Here is a 16,380-nt window from a genome sequence, read left to right as displayed (position 1 = left end):
CCTTTGAGCCAGTTCTGTATCCTAATGGCTAGTTTTCCCTGTATTCCGTGAGATCTAACCTGACTAACAGTCTCCCATGGGGAACCTTGTTGGACGCCTTACTCAAATCCGTATAGATCACATCTCCCACTCTGCCCTAATCAGTCCTCTTGATGACTTGTATAAGAAAGGTTGTGAGGAGAGCTTGTGGAATGATGGATCTGTGTCTGACTTCAGCTGTGGATATATTGTTGGAGGTGATTACAAAAGATAGGATTTATGGACATTTCGAGAGACAAAATTGATGAGGGATAGTCAGCATGGTTTTGGATGAGGGAAACCATGTCTCACAAACATGATTACGTTTTTTGAGGATGTTACCAAAAAGGCTGATGACAGCAGAGCAATGGACCCTGTTTATTTGGATTTTAGTAAAGCCTTTGAGAGTGGTAGAACAATCAGCAAAGTTAGATCACATGGGATTCAGGTTGAGCTTGCCAATTGGATACATCATTGGGTTACCAGCAGGAGACAGGGAGTAATGTTGGAGGGTTGCTTTTTGGATGGAGGCCTGTGCCCAGCAGTGTTCCACAGGGATTGTTTCTGGGTCCTCTTTTGTTTGTCTTTTATATAAATGATTTGGATGAGAATACACTTGGTAACTTTACGGGTGAAACCGGAATTGGTGGCACTATAGACAGTGAAGGAAGTTTTCCAAGATTACAACAGGATCATGATCAAATGGACCAATGGCAGATGGGGTTCATGAGAGGTATTGTATTTTGATACAACAACAAGGGTAGGGCTTATACAATGAATGGTTGGGCCTTGTGTCGTGTTGTAGTGCAGAGGGACCCAGGATTGCAGTGTCATAATTCTTGAAAGTTGAAATCATCCAGACAGGCTAGTGAAGAAGGCATTTGGCATGCTTGTCTTCAATGCTCAGTCCTTGGAGAGGACACTCAGTTCATTGTCTTATTTCTCTATCTGTACTCTCATTTCAGTGTGCTGATTCCGTCACTGTACACTCAGTTCATTGTCTTATTTCTCTATCTGTTCTCTCAGTCCAGTGTGTTGTTTCTCTATCTGTACTCTCACTTCAGTGTGCTGTTTCTGTATCTGTACTCTCACTTCAGTGTGCTGTTTCTGTATCTGAACTTGCACTTCAGTGTGTTGTTTCTCTTTCTGTACTCCCATTTCAGAGTGTTATTTTTGTATCTGTCCTCTCAGTTCAGTGTGCTGTTTCTTTATCTGTACTATTCAATAAGTGTGTTAATTCTCTATCTGGTCTCTCAGTTCAGTTTGTTATTTCTCTATCGGTACTCTCAGGTCAGTGTGCAGCTTCTGTGATGCACGCTCAGTTCATTGTTTTATTTCTGTATCTGTCCTCTCAGTTCAGTGTTCTGTTTCTGTATCTGTACACTCAGTTCATTGTTTTATTTCTCTATATGTACTCTCAGTTCAGCGTGCTGATTCTCTAACTGTACTGTCCAATAAGTGTGTTAATTCTTTACCTGGTCTCTCAGTTCAATGTGTTATTTCTCTGTCAATACTCTCAGTTCAGTGTTCTGTTTCTGTATCTGCATGCTCAGTTCATTTTGTTATTTCTCTGTCTGTCCTCTCTGTTCAGTATGCTGTTTCTGTATCTGTACACTCAATTCATTGTGTTATTTCTGTCTGTCCTCTCTGTTCAGTGTGCTGTTTCTGTATCTGTACTCTCAGTTCAGTGTGCTGTTTCTGTATCTGTACTCTCAGTTCAGTATGCTGTTTCTGTATCTGTACTCTCAGTTCAGTGTGCTGTTTCTGTATCTGTACTTTCAGTTCAGTGTGCTGTTTCTGTATCTGTACTCTCACTTCAGTGTGCTGTTTCTCTATCTGTACTCTCCGTTCAGCGTGCTGTTTCTCTATCTGTACTCTCCGTTCAGTGTGCTGTTTCTGTATCTGTACTCTCCGTTCAGCGTGCTGTTTCTCTATCTGTACTCTCCGTTCAGCGTGCTGTTTCTCTATCTGTACTCTCCGTTCAGTGTGCTGTTTCTCTATCTGTACTCTCCGTTCAGTGTGCTGTTTCTGTATCTTGTCACTCAGTTCATTGTGTTATTTCTCTCTGTACACTCTCACGTCAGTGTTTTGTTTCTCTATCTGACATTGCAGTTCTGTATACTGTTACTTTTTCTACACTCTCAGTTCATTGCGTTATTTCTCTATCTGTACTCTTATTTCAGTGTGTTGTTTCTCCACCTGTATTCTCAGTTCAGTATTTTATTTCTCTGACATCACTGTTCAGTGTGTTATTTCTCTATTTGTACTCTCAGTTTCGTGTTCTGTTTCAGTATCTATACACTCAGTTCATTTTGTTCTTTCTCTATCTGTCCTCTCTGTTCAGTGTGCTGTTTCTCTGTCTGAACTCTCAGTTGAGTGTTTTGTTTCTCTATCTGTACTCTCATTTCAAGTGTGCTGTTTCTCTATCTGTACTCTCAGTCAGTCTGATATTTCTTTATCTGTATTGTCCATCCATTATCCTGTTGCTGTATCTGTACACTCACTTCATTGTATTATTTCTCTATCTGTACTCCCAGTTCAGTGCGCTGTTTCTGTATCAGTACTCTCAGTTCAGTGTGCTGTTTCTGTATCAGTACTCCCAGTTCAGTGCGCTGTTTCTCCATCTGTACTCCCAGTTCAGTGCGCTGTTTCTGTATCAGTACTCTCAGTTCAGTGTGCTGTTTCTGTATCAGTACTCCCAGTTCAGTGCGCTGTTTCTCCATCTGTACTCCCAGTTCAGTGCGCTGTTTCTGTATCAGTACTCTCAGTTCTTTGTGAATATTCTGTGTCTGTACACTGAGTTCATTTTGTTGTTTCCCTTGCTGTACTCTCAGTTTTGTGTGTTATTTCTCTGTCTATACTCTCAGTTCAGTGTGATGTTTCTCTATCTCTACTCTCAGTACAGTGTGCTGTTTCTCTATCTATACTCAGTTCAGTGTTCTGTTTCTGTATCTGTGCACTCACTTCATTGTGTTATTTCTCTATCTGTGCTCTCAGTTCAGTGTGCTGTTTCTCTCCCTGTACTGTCTAACTAGTGTGCTGTTTCTCTGTCTGTACTCTCAATTCAGTCTGTTGTTTCTGTATCTGTATTGTCATTTCAGTATGCTGTTGTGTACCTGTACACTCACTTCATTGTATTATTTCTCTATTTGTACTCTCAGTTCAGTGTGCTGTTTCTTTATCTGCACAGTCAGTTCATTGTGTTATTTGTGTCTGTAGTGTCAGTTCGGTGTGCTGTTTCTGTATCTGTACACTCAGTTCATTGTTTTATTTCTCTATCTGTACTCTCAGTTCAGTGTATTGTTTCTTTATCTGTACGGTCTGATCAGTGTGATATTTCTCTATCTGCACTGTCAGTTCAATGTGCTGTTTCTGTATGTGTACACTCAGTTCATTGTCTTATCTGTACTCTCAGCTCAGTGCGTTGTTTCACTGTCTATACTCTCAAATCAGTTTTCTGTTTCTGTATGGGGACACTCAGTTCATTCTGTTATTTCTCTATCTGTACTCTCAATTCAGTGTTTTGTTTCTCTATTTGTACTCTGTTGTGTCTTTATCTGTGCTCTCAGTTCAGTGTCCTGTTTCTATATCTGTACTGTCCGATCAGTGTATTTTTTTCTCTATCTATACTCTCAGTTCAGTGTGTTGTTTATGTGTCTCTACACTAAGTTCATTTCTCTATCTGTACACTAAGTTCTTTGTTTTTGATTCTCCATCTGTACTCATAGTCCAGTGTGCTGTTTCACTATCAGTAATCTCAAATCATTTTGCTGTTTCTCTGTTTGTACTCTCACTTCAGTGTGCTGTTTGTCTATCTGTACACTCAATTCATTGTATTATTTCTCTATTTGTACTCTCAGTTCAGTGTGCTGCTTCTGTATCTGTATGGAGGAGAAAGTGAGGACTGCAGATGCTGGAGATCAGAGCTGAAAATGTGTTGCTGGAAAAGCGCAGCAGGTCAGGCAGCATCCAAGGAACAGGAGAATCGACGTTTCGGGCATAAGCCCTTCTTCAGGAATCGAGGAAGAAAGCTTCTTCAAGGAAGGCATCCTTGCAAGAGGATTTGCAGTAGGTTAAAATCTTCGAGGAGAAAGTGAGGACTGCAGATGCTGGAGATCAGAGCTGAAAATGTGTTGCTGGAAAAGCGCAGCAGGTCAGGGAGCATCCAAGAAACAGGAGAATCGACGTTTCGGGCATAAGCCCTTCCTGATGAAGCCCTTCCAGCTACACATTTTCAGCTCTGTATCTGTCCACTCAGTTCATTGTGTTATTTCTCCATCTGTACTCCCAGTTCAGTGTGTTGTTTCTCTCACTGTACCCTCAGTTCAGTGTGCTGTTTCTCTCACTGTACTCTCAGTTCAGTGTGCTGTTTCTCTATCTCTGCACTCAGTTCATTGTGTTATTTCTCTATCTGTACCCTCAAAGTTCAGTGTGTTATTTCTTCATCTGTACTCTCAGTTCAAAGTGCAGCTTCTGTACGGGTACACACAGTTCATTGTGTTATTACTCTATGTGTACTCTCAGTTCAGTGTGCTGTTTCTCTATTTTTACTCTCCGCTCAGTGTGTTATATCTCTATCTGTTCTCTCACTTCAGTGTGTTATTTCTCTATCTGTACTCTCACTTCAGTGTGCTGTTTCTCTTTCTGTCCTCTCTGTTCAGTGTGTTTTTTTCTCTATCTGTACTCTCAGTTCAGTATTTTGTTTCTTTGTCTGTACTCTCTGTTCTGTGCGCAATTCTGTATCTATACACTCAGGTCTTTATGTTGTTTCTCTGTCCGTACACTTGGTTTAGTTTGCTGTTTCTCTAACTGTACTCTCAGTTCAATGTGCTGCTTCTGTATGGGTACACTCAGTTCATTGTGTTATGACTCTATGTGTACTCTCGAATCAGTTTGCTGTTTCTCTGTCTGTACTGTCTGTTCGCCGAGCTGGAAGTTTTTGTTGCAAACGTTTCGTCCCCTGGCTAGGCGACATCATCAGTGCTTGGGAGCCTCCTGCGAAGCGTTTCTTTGATGTTTCCTCCGGTGTTTATAGTGGTCTGTCCCTGCCACTTCCGGTTGTCAGTTTCAGCTGTCCGCTGTAGTGGTTGGTATATTGGGTCCAGGTCGATGTGTTTGTTGATGGAGTTTGTGGATGAATGCCATGCCTCTAGGAATTCCCTGGCTGTTCTCTGTCTGGCTTGCCCTATGATAGTAGTGTTGTCCCAGTCGAATTCATGTTGCTTGTTGTCTGTGTGTGTGGCTACTAAGGATAGCTGGTCGTGTCGTTTCGTGGCTAGTTGATATTCATGTATGCGGATTGTTATCCTGTTTGTCCCATATAGTGTTTAGTGCAGTCCTTGCATGGTATTTTGTACACTACATTCGTCTTGCTCATGTTGGGTATCGGGTCCTTCGTTCTGGTGAGTTGTTGTCTGAGCGTGGCTGTTGGTTTGTGTGCTGTTATGAGTCCTAGGGGTCTCAGTAGTCTGGCAGTCAGTTCCGAGATGCTCCTGATGTATGGTAGTGTGGCTAGTCCTTTTGGTTGTGGTATGTCCTCGTTCCGTGGTCTTTCTCTTAGGCATCTGCTGATGAAGTTGCGCGGGTATCCGTTTTTGGCGAATACCTTGTATAGGTGTTCCTCTTCTTCTTTTTGCAGTCCTGGTGTACTGCAGTGTGTTGTGGCCCTTTTGAATAGTGTCCTGATGCAGCTTCGTTTGTGTGTGTTGGGGTGGTTACTTTCATAGTTTAGGACTTGGTCTGTGTGTGTGGCTTTCCTGTATACTCTTGTAGTGAATTCTCAGTCTGGTGTTCTCTGTACCATCATGTCTAGGAATCATTAAAAACACGGAAATAGAAAAAAACACACCGGATCATCAACGCCACACTCACAGGAATCCGATTCACGAGAGAAGAAGAAAAGGATAGCCAACTCCCATTCCTAGACGTGATGGTACAGAGAACACCAGACGGAGAATTCACTACAAGGGTATACAGGAAAGCCACAAACACAGACCAAGTCCTAAACTATGAAAGTAACCACCCCAACACACACAAACGAAGCTGCATCAGGACACTATTCAAAAGGGCCACAACACACTGCAGTACACCAGGACTGCAAAAAGAAGAAGAGGAACACCTATACAAGGTATTCGCCAAAAACGGATACCCGCGCAACTTCATCAGCAGATGCCTAAGAGAAAGACCACGGAACGAGGACATACCACAACCAAAAGGACTAGCCACACTACCATACATCAGGAGCATCTCGGAACTGACTGCCAGACTACTGAGACCCCTAGGACTCATAACGGCACACAAACCAACAGCCACGCTCAGACAACAACTCACCAGAACGAAGGACCCGATACCCAACATGAGCAAGACGAATGTAGTGTACAAAATACCATGCAAGGACTGCACTAAACACTATATAGGACAAACAGGAAGACAGCTAACAATCCGCATACATGAATATCAACTAGCCACGATACGACACGACCAGCTATCCTTAGTAGCCACACACGCAGACAACAAGCAACATGAATTCGACTGGGACAACACTACGATCATAGGGCAAGCCAGACAGAGAATAGTTGAAACTTTATTGCTGGAACAGCACAGCAGGTCAGGCAGCATCCAGGGAACAGGAGATTCGACGTTTCGGGCACAGGCCCTTCTTCAGGAATAGCCAGACAGCCAGACAGAGAATAGCCAGGGAATTCCTAGAAGCATGGCATTCATCCACAAACTCCATCAACAAACACATCGACCTGGACCCAATATACCAACCACTACAGCGGACAGCTGAAACTGACAACCGGAAGCGGCAGGGACAGGCCACTATAAACACCGGAGGAAACATCAAAGAAGGGGCTTCGCAGGAGGCTCCCAAGCACTGATGATGTCGCCTAGACAGGGGACGAAACGTTTGCAACAAAAACTTCCAGCTCGGCGAACAGAACCACAACAACCAGCACCCGAGCTACAAATCTTCGCACAAACTTTGAGTGCGTAATTTCTCTACCTGTTCTCTCAGTTCACTGTGTTCTTTCTCTATCTGTACTCTCACTTCAGTGTGCTGTTTCTCTATCTGTTCTCTCACTTCAGTGTGCTGTTTCTGTATCTGTACTCTCACTTCAGTGTGCTGTTTCTGTATCTGTACTCTAACTTCAGTGTGCTGTTTCTCTATCTGTACTCTCACTTCAGTGTGCTGTTTCTCTATCTATACTCTCACTTCAGTGTGCTGTTTCTCTATCTGTACTCTCACTTCAGTGTGCTGTTTCTCTATCTGTACTCTCACTTCAGTGTGCTGTTTCTCTATCTGTACTCTCACTTCAGTGTGCTGTTTCTCTATCTGTACTCTCACTTCAGTGTGCTGTTTCTCTATCTATACTCTCACTTCAGTGCGCTGTTTCTGTATCTGTACTCTCACTTCAGTGCGCTGTTTCTGTATCTGTACTCTCACTTCAGTGTGCTGTTTCTCTATCTGTACTCTCACTTCAGTGTGCTGTTTCTCTATCTGTACTCTCACTTCAGTGTGCTGTTTCTCTATCTGTACTCTAACTTCAGTGTGCTGTTTCTCTATCTGTACTCTCACTTCAGTGTGCTGTTTCTCTATCTATACTCTCACTTCAGTGTGCTGTTTCTGTATCTGTACTCTCACTTCAGTGTGCTGTTTCTCTATCTGTACTCTCACTTCAGTGTGCTGTTTCTCTATCTATACTCTCACTTCAGTGTGCTGTTTCTCTATCTGTACTCTCACTTCAGTGTGCTGTTTCTCTATCTGTACTCTCACTTCAGTGCGCTGTTTCTGTATCTGTACTCTCACTTCAGTGTGCTGTTTCTCTATCTATACTCTCACTTCAGTGTGCTGTTTCTCTATCTGTACTCTCACTTCAGTGTGCTGTTTCTCTATCTATACTCTCACTTCAGTGCGCTGTTTCTGTATCTGTACTCTCACTTCAGTGTGCTGTTTCTGTATCTGTACTCTCACTTCAGTGTGCTGTTTCTCTATCTGTACTCTAACTTCAGTGTGCTGTTTCTCTATCTGTACTCTAACTTCAGTGTGCTGTTTCTCTATCTGTACTCTCACTTCAGTGTGCTGTTTCTCTATCTATACTCTCACTTCAGTGCGCTGTTTCTGTATCTGTTCACTCAGTTCATTGTGAGTACAGATGGAGAAAAACTACAGTCAGTGTGCTGTTTCACTGTTTGCTGTTTCTCTGTCTGTATTGTCCGATCAGCGTGTTATTTCTCTACCTGTTCTCTCAGTTCAGTGTGTGGTTTGTTTATCTGTGTCAGTTCAGTGTACTGTTTCTGTGTCTGTACCCTCAGTTTATTGAGTTATTTCTCTATCTGTACTCTCAGTTCAGTGTGCAGTTTCTCTATCTGTACTGTCGAACAGAGTCATAGAGATGTACAGCATGGAAACAGACCCTTTAGTCCAACCCGCCCATGCCGACCAGATATCCCAACCCAATCTAGTCCCACCTGCCAGTATCCGGCCCATATCCTTCCGAACCCTTCCTATTCACATATCCATCCAAATGCCTCTTAAATGTTGCAGGTGTACCAGCCTCTACCACATCCTCTGGCAGCTCATTCCATACACGTACCACCCTCTGCGTGAAATAGTTGCCCCTTAAGTTTAGGGTGAGAGGGGAAAGATATAAAAGAGACCTATGTCCTCTAGTTCTGGACTCCCTGACCCCAGGGAAAAGACTTTGTCTATTTATCCTATCCATGCCCCTCATAATTTTGTAAACCTCGATAAGGTCACCCCTCAGCCTCCGACGCTCCAGGGAAAACAGCCCCAGCCTGTTCAACATCTCCCTATAGCTCAAATCCTCCAACCCTGGCAACATCCTTGTAAATCTTTTCTGAACCCTTTAAAGTTTCACAACATCTTTCCAATAGGAAGGAGACCAGAATTGCACACAATATTCCAATAGTGGTCTAAGCAATGTCCTGTATAGCCACAACATGACCTCCCAACTCCTGTCCTCAACACTTTGACCAATAAAGGGAAGCATACCAAACGCCTTCTTCACTATCCTATCTACCTGCGACTCCACTTTCAAGGAGCTATGAGCCTGCACTCCAAGGTCTCTTTGTTCAGCAACACTCCCGAGGACCTTACCATTAAGTGTATAAGTCCTGCTCAGGTTTGCTTTCCCAAAATGCAGCACCTCACATTTATCTGAATTAAACTTCATCTGCAACCTCTCAGCCCATTGGCCCATCTGGTCCAGATCCTGTTGTAATCTGAGGTAACCCTCTTCGCTGTCCACTACACCACCAATTTTGGGGTCATCTGCAAACTTACTAACTGTACCTCTGATGCTCGCATCCCAGTTATTTTATGTAAATGACAAAAAGTGCTACTCGCTCCGTCTCTCTCTCTCTGTCTGTACCTACATGTCTCTTTCTCTCTCTCTCTCTCTCTCTCTCCATCCCTCTCTGTCGCTCTCTGCACACCACCCCTCAAACCCCACCTGCAACCCTCTCACTCACTAAGTCACTCTCTCCATCTGCCTGCCTCTACGGCCCTGCTCCTCTCTCTCTCTCTCTCCCTGCCTGCCTCTCTCTCACTCCCTCTCTCTCTCTTTCTCTCTCTCTCTCTCCATGCCTGCCTGGACAGACCTGCAATTCTCTCTCCATGCCTGCCACAATCTCTCTCTCTGCCGGACACTCACTCGCTCTGTCTCTTTCTCGATCTCTCTATACCTTTCCGCCTCTCTCTGTGTCTCTCAACCTACCTGCCTCTCTCTCTGTGTCTCTCTATACCTACCTGCCTCTTTCTCTGTGTCTCTCTATACCTGCCTGCCTCTCTCTCTGTGTCTCTCTACCTGCCTGCCTCTCTCTGTGTCTCTCTACCTGCCTGCCTCTCTCTCTGTGAGTCTCCCATCCTGCCTGCCTCTCTCACTCTCTGTGTCTCCCTCCCTGCCTGCCTCTCCCTCTCTGTCTCTTTCTACCTCCCGGCCTCCCTCTCTGTGTCTCCCTCCCTGCCTGCCTCTCTCCATGTGTCTCTCAAACTACCTGCCTCTCCCCCTCGGTGTCTCTCTACCTGCCTGCCTCTCCCTCTCTGTGTCTCTCTACCTGCCTGCCTCTCCCTCTCTGTCTCTCTCTTCCTGCCTGCTTCTGTCTTTGTGTCTCTCTACTTGCCTGCCTCTCTCTCTGTGTCTCTCTACCTGCCTGCCTCTCTCTCTGTGTCTCTCTACTTGCCTGCCTCTCTCTCTGTGTCTCTCTACCTGCCTGCCTCTCTCTCTGTGTCTCTCTACCTGCCTGCCTCTCTCTCTGTGTCTCTCTACTTGCCTGCCTCTCTCTCTGTGTCTCTCTACTTGCCTGCCTCTCTCTCTGTGTCTCTCTACCTTCCTGCCTCTCTTTCTTTCTCTCTCTACCTGCCTGCATCTCTCTCTGTGTCTCTCTACCAGCCTGTCTCTCTCTCTGTGACTTTGTACCTGCCTGCCTGCCTCTCTCTCTGTGTCTCTCTCTACCTGCCTTCTCTCTCTCTGTCTCCCTCCTGGCCTGCCTCTCTGTGAATCTCCCTCCCTGCCTGCCTCTCTCTCTGTGTCTCTCTCTACCTGCCTTCTCTCACTTTGTCTCCCTCCCGGCCTGCCTCTCTGTGAATCTCCCTCCCTGCCTACCGCTCTCTCTCTGTCTGTCTATCTGCCTGTCTCTCTCTACCTTCCTGCCTCTCTCTCTCTCCCTTTCTGTCTCTCTACCTGTCTGCCCCTCTCTCTCTGTCACTCCCTCCCTGCCTGCCTCTCTCTGTGTCACCCTACCTGCGTCTCTCTCTGTGTCTCTCTACCTGCCTGCCGCTCCCTCTGAGTCTATCTTGCTGCCTGCCTCTCCCTCTGTGTCTCTCTACCTGCCTGCCTCTCTCTCTCTCTCTGTGTCTCTCTACCTGCCTGCCTCTCTCTCTTTGTCTCCCTACCTCCCTGCCTGCCTCTCTCTCTGTGTGTCTCCCTCCCTGACTGCCTCTCTGTCTGTCTACCTACCTGCCTCTCTCTGTGTGTCTCTCTACCCACTTGACTCTCATTCTGTCTCTCTCTCTACCTGCCTGCCTCTCTTTCTTTCTCTCTCTACCTGTCTCTCTCTCTCTGTGTCTCTCTCCTGCTAGCATCTGTCTCTGTGCCTCTCTACTTGCCTGCATCTCTCTCTGTGTCTCTCTACCAGCCTGTCTCTCTCTCTCTCTGTGACTCTGTACCTGCCTGCCTCTCTCTCTCTGTCTCTCTCTACCTTCCTGCCTGTCTCCCTCTCCCTTTCTGTCTCTCTCTCCCTGTCTGCCTCTCTCTCTCTACCTGCCTGCCTCTACCTCTCTGTCTCTCTCTACCTGCCTGCCTCTCTCTCTGTGAATCTCTACCTGCCTGCCTCTCACTCTGTTTGTCTCTCTACCTGCCTGCTTCTCTCTCTGACTGCCTGGCTCTCTCTCTCTGTCTGTCTACCTGCCTGCCTCTCCCTCTCACTCTGTCTCTCTGTCTCTCTCCATCTGCCTGCCTCTCTCTCTCCCCCTCTCTGTGTGTCTCACTGCCTGCCTGCCACTCTCTCTGTCTCTCTCTCTTCCTGCCTGCATCTCTCTCTGTGTCTCTCTACCTGCCTGGTTCTCCCCCCTCTCCCTCTACCTGCCTGCCTCTCCTTCTCTCTCTCTACCTGCCTGCCTCTAATTCTCTCTCTCTCTCTCTCTCTGTCTCTCTACCAGCCTGCCTCTCTCTCTGTCTCTCTACCTGCCTGCCTCTCTCTCTGTGAATCTCTACCTGCCTGCATCTCTCCCTCTCTCTCCACCTGCCTGTATCTCCTTCTCTCTCTACCTGCCTGCCTCTCCCTTTCTGTGTCTCTCTACCTGCCTACCACTCTCTCTGTGTCTCTCTACCTGCCTGCCTCTCCCCCTCTCTCTCTACCTGCCTGCCTCTCCTTCTCTCTCTCTAACAGCCTGCCTCTCTCTCTCTCTACCTGCCTGCCTCTCCCTCTCCCTCTCTCTATCTCTCTCTACCTGCCTGCCTCTCTCTCTGTCTCTTTCTCTCTCTCTGTCTCTCCACCTGCCTGACTCTCCCTCTCTCTCTACCTGCCTGACTCTCCCTCTCTCTCTCTACCTGCCTGACTCTCTCTCTGTGAAACTCATCCTGACTCTCTCTCTGTGTTTGTCTCTCTACCTGCCTCTCCCTCTCTCTGTGTGTCTCTCTACCTGCCTGCCTCTCCCTCTGTGTCTCTCTACCTGCCTGCCTCTCCCTCTCTTTGTGTGTCTTTCTACCTGCCAAGCTCACTCTCTAACTGCCTGGCTCTCTCTCTCTCTCTCTCTCTCTTTGTCTCTCTCTCTTTGTCTCTCTCTACCTGCCTCTCTCTCCCTCCCCCTCTCTCTCTCTCTCTGTGTCTCTCCCTCTGTGCCTGCTTCACCCTCTCCCTCTCTCTCTATTTCTCCCTGCCTGCCTGCCTCTCTCTCTCTCCACCTGCCTGCGTCTCCCTCTCTCTGTCTCTCTCCGTGCCTGCCTCACCCTCTCCCTCTCTCTCTCTCTATCTCTCTCTCTCTCCCTGCCTACCTCTCCCTCTCTCTCTCCATGTCTCCCTCTACCTGCCTGTCTCTCTGTCTCTCTCTCTCTCTCTCACTCTCTGTCTCACTCACTCACTCACTACCAGCCTGCCTCTCTTTCTCTCTCTCTACCTGCCTGCCTCTCTCTCTGTGTCTCTCCCTCTCTGTTGCCTCACCCCCTCTGCCTGCCTCTCCCTCTCTCTCTCTCTCTGTCTCTCTCTACCTGCCAGCCTGTCCCTCTCTCTCTCTCTCTCTCTCTCTCTCTCTACCTGCCTGCCTCTCCCTCTCTCTCGCTCTCTCTCTCTCTCTCTGTTTCTCTCTACCTGCCTACCTCTTCCTCTCTCTCCCTATCTGTCTCTCTCTACCTGCCTACCTCTCCCTTTGTCTCTCTCTCTCTCTGTCTCTCTCTACCTGCCTGTCTCTCTCGCTCTGTCTCTCTCGCTCTGTCTCTCTCGCTCTGTCTCTCTCGCTCTGTCTCTCTCTCTCTCTCTCTCTCTCTCTCTCTCTCTCCACCGGCCAGGCTCTCCCTCTCTCTGTCTCTCTCTACCTGCTTGCCTCTCTCTCTGTGAATCTCTACCTGCCTGCCTCTCCCTCTCTGTCAATCTCTACCTGTCTGCCTCTACGTCTCTCTCTGTCTCTCTCGACCTGCCTGCCTCTCTCTCTCTCTGTGTCACTCTACCTACCTGCCTCTCCCTCGTTCTGTGTGTCTCTCTACCTGTCTGGCTCTCTCTAACTGCCTGGCTCTCTCCACCGGCCAGGCTCTCCCTCCCTCTCTCGCTCTCTCTGTGTCTCTCTCTACCTGCCTGCCTCTCTCTCTGTCTCTCTCTACCTGCCTGCCTCCCCTTCTCTTTCTCTGTCTCTCTTGACCTGCCTGCCTGCCTCTCTCTCTGTGAATCTCTACCTTCCTGCCTCTCTTTCTCTCACTGTCTCTCTCTACCTGCCTGCCTCTCCCCCTCTCTCTGTCTCTCTCTACCTGCCTGCCTCCCTCTCTGTGTGCCTCTCTACCTGCCTGCCTCCCTCTCTGTGTGCCTCTCTACCTGCCTGCTCCTCTCTCTGTGAATCTCTACCTGCCTGCCTCTCTCTCTGAATGTGTCTCTACATGCCTGCCTCTCTCTGTCTCTGTCTCTCTCAACCTGCCTGCCTCTCCCACTCCCTGTCTCTGTCTCTCTCTACCTGCCTGCATCTCTCTCTTTGTCTCTACCTGCCTGCCCCCCTCTCTGTGAAACTCATCCTGACTGCCTCTCTCTCTCTGTGTTTGTCTCTCTACCTGCCTGTCTCACTCTCTCTGCATCTCTCTACCTGCCTGCCTCACTCTCTCTGTGTCTCTCTCTACCTGCCTGCCTCTCTTTCTGTGTCTCTCTACCTGCCTGCCTCTCTCTCTCTGTGTCTCTCCCTCCCTGCCTGCCTCTCCCTCTCTTTCTCTCTCTCTCTCTCTCTCTGTCTCTCTCTATCTGCCTACCTCTCCCCCTCTCTCTCTCTCTCTGTCTCTCTGTCTCTCTGTACCTGCCTGCCACTCTCTCTCTCTGTCTCTCTGTCTCTCTGTACCTGCCTGCCACTCTCTCTCTCTCTCTCTCTCTCTCTCTCTACCTGCCTGCCTCTCCGTCTGTGTGTTTCTCTCTACCTGCCTGCCTCTCCCTCACTCTCTCTCTGTCTCTCTGTCTCTCTCTCTACCTGCCAGCCCCCCTCCCTCTGGGAGGGAGGGGAGGGGAGGTTTGCTAGTGCTCCTGGGGGGGGTTTAAACTAACTCTGCAGGGGCATGGGAACCTAGACTGTAGCTTTAGGGTGCAGGACCTGGAGTGTAGGGAGGTTAGGAACATGGCATCAATCTCGAAGGAGGGTGCCTGTAAACAGGAAAGTGGTTTGAAGTGTGTATACTTCAATGCAAGAAGTATACGAAATAAGGTAGGTGAACTTGCAGCGTGGGTTGGTACCTGGGACTTCGATGTTGTGGCTATTATGGAGACATGGGTAGAACAGGGACAGGATTGGCTGTTGCAGGTTCCAGGGTTTAAATGTTTTAGCAGGGTCAGAGGTGGGGGTAAAAGAGGGGGAGGTGTGGCATTGCTTGTCAAAGATTGTATTACAGCGGTGGAAAGGACGATGGATGAAGACTCGCCATCTGAGGTAGTTTGGGCTGAGGTTAGGAATAGGAAAGGTGAGCTCACCCTGTTAGGAGTGTTTTACAGGCCTCCTAATAGTACTAGAAACGTAGAAGAAAGGATTGCGAGGATGATTCAGGAGAAGAGTGAAAGTAATAGGGTGGTTGTTATGGGGGATTTTAACTTTCCAGATATTGATTGGGAAAGCTATAGCTCTAGTTCGTTAGATGGGTCGGTATTTGTCCAATGTGTGCAGGAGGGTTTCCTGACACAATATGTAGACAGGCCAACAAGAGGTGAGGCCATACTGGATTTGGTTCTGGGTAACGAACCAGGCCAGGTGTTAGAATTAGAGGTAGGTGAGCACTTTGGGGACAGTGACCACAATTCGGTGACTTTTACTCTAGTGATGGAGAGGGATAAGTGTGCACTGCAGGGCAAGAGTTATAGCTGGGGGCAGGAAAATTATGATGCGGTGAGGCATGACTTAGGATGCGTGGCTTGGAAAAGTAGGCTTCAAGGCAAGGTCGTAATTGATATGTGGAGCTTGTTCAAGGAGCAACTATTGAGTGTCCTTGATAAGTATGTACCTGTCAGGCAGGGAGGAAAGGGTCGTGTGAGGGAGCCGTGGTTTAATAAGGAATTGGAATCCCTTGTTAAATGGAAGAGGGCGGCCTATGTAAAGATGAGGCGTGAAGGTTCAATTGGGGCGATTGAGAGTTATAAGGTAGCCAGGAAGGATCTGAAGAGAGAGCTAAGAGCAGCAAGGAGGGGACATGAAAGGTCCTTAGTCGGTAGGATTAGGGAAAACCCTAAGGCTTTCTATAGGTATGTCAGGAATAAAAGAATGACTAGGGTAGGAATAGGTCCAGTCAAGGATAGCAGTGGGAAGTTGCGTGTGGAGGCTGAAGAGATTGGGGAGACACTGAATGAATACTTTTCGTCAGTATTCACTCAGGAACAGGACATTGTTGCCGATGTGAATACTGAGTCACAATTAAGGAGAATGAATGGCTTTGAGGTATGTAGGGAAGAGGTGTTGGAAATTCTGGAAAGGGTGAAAATAGATAAGTCCCCTGGGCCTGATGGCATTTATCCTAGGATTCTCTGGGAAGCAAGGGAGGAGATTGCAGAGCCATTGGCCTTGGTTTTTATGTCCTCGTTGTCTACAGGAGTAGTGCCAGAAGACTGGAGGCTAGCAAATGTGGTTCCCTTGTTCAAGAAGGGGAGTAGGGATAACCCTAGTAACTATAGGCCGGTGAGTCTCACTTCTGTTGTGGGCAAAGTCTTAGAGAGAATTGTAAGGGATAGGATTTATGAACATCTGGATAGGAATAATGTGATCAAGGATAGTCAGCATGGTTTTGTGAAGGGCAGGTCGTGCCTCACAAACCTTGTTGAATTCTTTGAGAAGGTGACTAAGGAGGTGGACGAGGGGAAAGCGGTAGATGTGGTGTATATGGATTTTAGTAAGGCGTTTGATAAGGTTCCCCACGGTAGGCTACTTCAAAAACTACGGAGGTATGGCATTGAGGGTGAGTTGGAGGTTTGGATTAGGAATTGGCTGGCTGGAAGAAGACAGAGGGTAGTAGTTGATGGTAAAGGTTCATCTTGGAGTGCCGTCACTAGCGGTGTTCCGCAAGGATCTGTTTTGGGACCATTGCTGTTTGTCATTTTTATAAATGACCTGGAGGTGGGGCTAGAAGGTTGGGTGAGCAAGTTTGCGGATGATACGAAAGTCGGTGGAGTTGTTGA

This window comes from Chiloscyllium plagiosum, unplaced genomic scaffold (genome assembly GCF_037043375.1).
Source record: "Chiloscyllium plagiosum isolate Xiang-an unplaced genomic scaffold, Cpla_swu_hap1 HiC_scaffold_53X, whole genome shotgun sequence".
In the NCBI taxonomy this organism is placed as follows: domain Eukaryota; kingdom Metazoa; phylum Chordata; class Chondrichthyes; order Orectolobiformes; family Hemiscylliidae; genus Chiloscyllium; species Chiloscyllium plagiosum.
Note: the sequence above shows the minus strand (reverse complement) of the source record.